This window comes from Mastomys coucha, unplaced genomic scaffold (assembly GCF_008632895.1).
Source record: "Mastomys coucha isolate ucsf_1 unplaced genomic scaffold, UCSF_Mcou_1 pScaffold23, whole genome shotgun sequence".
NCBI lineage: Eukaryota > Metazoa > Chordata > Mammalia > Rodentia > Muridae > Mastomys > Mastomys coucha.
The window spans coordinates 112286701-112292050 of record NW_022196906.1 but is presented as its reverse complement, the minus strand read 5'-3'; the positions used below and the strand labels follow the sequence as shown (position 1 = coordinate 112292050).

The 5350-nt window shown below is 40.1% G+C and overlaps 1 pseudogene; it reads left to right on the top strand.

Annotated features, from left to right (window-relative positions):
- Nucleotides 1-1240: 1240 nt before the first annotated feature.
- Nucleotides 1241-1350, top strand: LOC116074185 (annotated as a pseudogene).
- The last annotated feature ends 4000 nt before the right edge of the window (nucleotides 1351-5350 follow it).

Here is a 5350-nt window from a genome sequence, read left to right as displayed (position 1 = left end):
GAACATGGTCAAACAGTGGCTCCCAGTTCAGGCTGTATATTATTAAAATAATCTGTAGTTATTAAAAGTCCTGGTACCTGGGGATGGCTCCACAACAATTAAATCAGACTTTCTGTGGATGACACCCAGGTGCTTAGGTTTGTTTTTATATTTATTTATTTATTTATTTATTTATTTTTGGTTTTTCCTGAGACAGAGTTTCTCTGTGTAGCCCTGGCTGTCCTGGAACTCACTCTGTAGACCAGGCTGACCTTGAACTCAGAAATCCACCTGCCTCTGCCTCCCAAGTGCTGGGATTAAAGGCGGGCGCCACCATTGCCCGACTTGTTTTTATTTTTTAATAAAGGTTATAACCTGCAGTGGAGTTGAAGATGGGCTAAGTTTATGGCTTGGGGGTCTGGGGGATGCCTATTGGTAGAATTGACCTGGGGAAGGGGAGGTTGACAGAGGGAGAAAACCTGAAAGAGCTCCTGGCCCAGCCTTCACCTGCTGGAAATCTGGTATTGGCAATAGAAAAGAGAAAGGGGGGTTTACTTGTCTACTAATTTCATTTTATTTTTAAGACAAGACCTCATGAAGACCAGGCTGGCCTCCAACTCATTATGCAGTCAAAGATGACCTTGGACTCCTGATCTTCTTGCCTCCACATTCAGAGTTAACAAGATAAACAAAACCAGAATAGAGCCACCCTATTGAAACATCTTCCTTCATGCCATTAGCATGTGATAATAACAATTTCAAAGTATAGATTTTCAACGAGCTTGTTTATAGCCGTGGGAAAAGTGTTATTCACTCTGATGTGAAGTACTATTATCATTATATTATTATTATTATTATTATTATTATTATTATTATTATTATTATTATTTTATTTTGTGTGTAGTATGAGTGCTTTGTCTTCATGTATGTCTGTATATTATGCCCATGGGTCACCTCCCCAGAACTGAAGTCATAGAGGGTTGTCAGCTGCTATGTGGGTGCTGGGAATTGAATGGGGTCGTCTGGAAGAGCAGCTAGCATGCTGCTCACCGCAGAGCCATCTTTCATATCATGTTTATATAATTACTTCTCTCTTAGTCTTGGGGGGGGGAAGGGGAATCCTCGTTTGCATTTCTAAACGGTCATAAGCATACGTCATATTTAAGTTTAGTGAGAGTTCCTTGGATATAACACAGAGCCGCATTTCGTCCCGTGCTGCAAACATTTCCTCTGACTTGATTATTTGTCTTTGGCTTAATGAAGCTTTCCACAGTGGCAGTATTGTAGCCAATGAGATTTATCCAAGGTATAATTATTGCTAATTAAAAATTTGACATGTTGGAATTTAAGCTAATATTTACTTTTATAAGTATGTGTTGTCCATGTAGTGACATAATGAAAATGAATAGTATTGTTAAAATATTTGATAACATTTTATAAATTATTGTTGAAATCCTTTATAAAGAACTATTCAAGCTGAGTGCAATATGCCTGTAATTCAGCATTTGGAAGACTGATGCAGGAGAATCGTAAGGGTGGGGTTAACCTGGACTATAAAACACAAGTTCAAGACCAAGTCTGACTCAAAAAGAAGTCATCAAATTTCTCTTTTCTTACTAAAATAGTTAAAAAAGTAAAATTTTGTTTTTGATCACTGGGAAAAAAATTAAACTTAGCAATAAAAATCTGAGCATTTTGAACAATAATCACTTAAGATTTATTAAAAAGACGATGTACCTCCCTCCCTAGCTTGTGTGTATGTGGTGCATGTATATATATATGTGTGTGTGTGTGTATATGTGTGCCTGTGTACATATATATATGTGTGTGTGTGTATGTGTGCCTGTGTGCATGTGTATGTGTGTGTGTATGTGTGCCTGTGTGCATGTGTATGTGTGTGTGTATGTGTGCCTGTATGCATGTGTGTGTGTATGTGTGTATATGTATGTGGTGTGTGTATATGTATATATGTGTGTGTGTATGTATGTGTGCCTGTGTGTGTGTATGTGTGTGTATGTGTGCCTGTGTGCATGTGTGTGCGTGTATGTGTACCTGTGTGCATGTATATATATGTGTGTATGTGTGTGTCTGTGTGTATGTGTGCCTGTGTACATGTGTATGTGTGTGTGTATGTGTGCCTGTATGCATGTGTGTGTGTATTGTGTGCCTGTGTATGTGTATGTGGTGCATGTATATGTGTGTATATGTGTGCATGTGTATGTGTGTACTGTGTGCTTGAGTGTGTGTATGTATATGTGTGTATGTATTGTGTACTGTGTACCTGTGTGTATGTGTGTGTATGTGGTGCATGTATATGTGTGTATATATGTGCATGTGTATTGTGTACTGTGTGTCTGTGTGTGTATGTGGTGCATGTATATGTGTGTGCCTGTGTGTGTGTGTACTGTGTGCTTGTGTGTGTATGTATATTTGTGTAAATGAGTGTATATGTGTATGTATGTGTGTACTGTGTGCCCGTGTGTATGTATTGGTGCATGTATATGTGTGTATATGTGTGCATGTATATGTGTGTACTGTGTGCCTGTGTGTATATGTGGTGCATATGTATGTGTGTGCCTGTGTGTGTGTGTGTGCAGAATCCAGAAGAAGATAACCCCCCAGCTGACGGCTCTAAGAGGTGCCACCTTTGGAATGTGGTTAGATTATGAGAGATGAGCCTTCATGAATGTGATCAATACTCCCAAAAAGGAGGTCTGAGGGGGCCTACTGGTCCCTTCAACCACACTGAGAAGCAAGAAGATGGCATCCAATCACTTACAAGGAGCTAGTCTGTGCGACATGTTGCATCTTCCAACACCTGGATCTTAGACTTCTCAGGCTCTGGAACTGCCAGAAATAAATCTCTGTTGCTTAAACGCCTCAGCACCCCCAGCCTGTGGCACTTCGTTATAGCCTAAATGGACTAAGACACCAAAGATTAGGTAGGGTTGTAGAGTATGGAGGCCTAAGATATCCCAGAGGTTGGATCCAATTTAAATCTTATACAATGTGAAGAATGATCTAGAAGGTCAACAGGCTACACCTGAGAGAGACTGGAGCGGCTTTTGACAGTCTGGTGACAAAAGGAATGAAGGCACGTCCTAGTTTTATAGATTTGACATTGCCCCTGACAAGGTCTCTGAACAAACTACGTCTGGAGGACAAGACCCGGCCCCCCTCATTGACTCAGTCTAGCACAATCAGAGAACAGTGACAGGCAGGCGAGGATTATTGTATCCTTCACCATACCCTTTCTCTCCCTGTTGCCTTGGCCCCTTAAAGGGATGGAGAAGAGAACTGAACAGGCTCAGGGCTTCTCATTGTTCTGCCTCTGAGCATCCTCCACCATCCAGGAAAGGTTTCCTTCTTTTTGTTATTGTCTGCTTGTCTTTCCAGAGATGAGGTATGGCTATGCTGCCCAGTCTCGCTTTGAACTCATATACTGAAGCAGTTCTCTAGCCTCTGCTTCTAGAGTTAAGAAGGGATATTCTAACTTAAAATAACATGCTGAGCTGTCATGATTACATTTAATTGTGAATTATGAAGCTTGGCTATGTTTTCTAATATTAAATTTTTGCAAGCCATCATCTATCTGCATATTTTCCTATCTCATTATCTTCCTATCATCTATCAATCTATCACCTATCTACTATCAATCAATCTATCTTCTATCAATCTATCATCTATCTATCTCTCATCTATCTGTAAATCTACTATTATCTATCTACTATTATCAATATAATCTATTAATACATAACTATTACCTATCTACTATCTATCATTTATCTATCATCAATCTTTCATCTATCAATCTATCTACTATCATCAATCTAATCTATCTCTCTATTAATACATATTTATCATCTACCTATTATCTATCATCTATCAATCTATTGTCTCTCTGTCTCATGTAATATCTGTTTTCCTATCATCTCCCTCCCTCCCTATCTGTCCTCAGAGTTATGAGAACTACCGTGAGTTGACTACTTGAGTTTTCATCCAGGAGCAGAGATAAGTTGCACAAAGAGTGAGTGCATTTTAGTGACAGACTTAGAGACCTAAGTAAAGGCGCTTTCCGACCAGAGGCCATATGTTCCCCCAGAGCCTCTCACTACTTAGGCTTTTAAACCACATTCAGTTGGAATTGTGTAGTTTACAGCTAAAACATGCTGATGTGTTAATTTTCCCAGAGATTTTGTTTAGTAATGTTAGAAGTCTTATTATAATCCACAGTACTAGTTTTAATTCCTGACATTGAACATTGATATTTACTAATGGATAAGTCATGTATCAATGTAACATAAATAGTCATTTGTCAAAGCATTTTAATTTTGGTAACTAATAGGAAAGGACTAAGATACATGAGAAGAGATGAAATATTTTTATGTCACTAAGAAATAAGAATGAAGGCAGTGTGAGGTCGCCTCTGCCTAACCTAACAGGGCTATACACAGAATGAGTGATTATTCATGTTTACACTTCATGTTTTAGCTTGGTGCCATTCCGAGTTTTGAAGGGTTTATCATTGACAGATGGTAGCTAATGCAGCCTTTTCCCCCTGCCTATTGTGAAGAGGAAACCTTTGCCAAGACTTTACAATGTAAGAACCATTCCTGGTTCCTAAAGGGCAGAAATGAATCACTTTCTTTTTGGAACAAGCTGAGGATGGCCCAGAAATACCAACAACATCGCCTCTGTGCCAGGGTCCTGGCATTCCAAGACAAGTATGCACGTACACTGTGTGTGTGTGTGTGCACTCTGAGGATGGCCCAGAAATACCAACAACATCGCCTCCGTGCCGGGGTCCTGGCATTCCAAGACAAGTGTGTATGCATGTCTCTCTCTCTTTCTCTTCCTCTCTCTCTCTCTCTCTCTCTCTCTCTCTCTCTGTCTGTATGTGTGTGTGTGTTCACGCCCACATGCACACTCGTGAATGTGTATGTATATAGTAAGTGTGGGATGGTGGGGAGAGAGAGAGAGAGAGAGAGAGAGAGAGAGAGAGAGAGAGAGAGAGAGAGAATATTTTCTGGTTTGAAACCATAACATGGACAGCTACTTGTCTACCTGTGCCTTAAAGCAGGAGGCAATCCTGTCCTCCTCAGGTCTTCTCACCAGAGTTAAGGACACTGAAAACCTCTCTTTAGAGCAAGTTTTATGACATGGCCCTGTTACTGCTCTTAGTTGAAGAAGTGGTCATTTGGTTTATGGTGAAAGATCAAAACAGTTCAGCTTGTTCTTTTTTAATTTATTAATGCATTTTGTTATTTTATAATTTCATACATGTACATTGCCTATTCCAGCCCCTCTCCCCTCCCTCTGCCATCCCCCCAACAGCTTCCCCCCACCCCCCACAGCTTCTCCATCCCCTCCC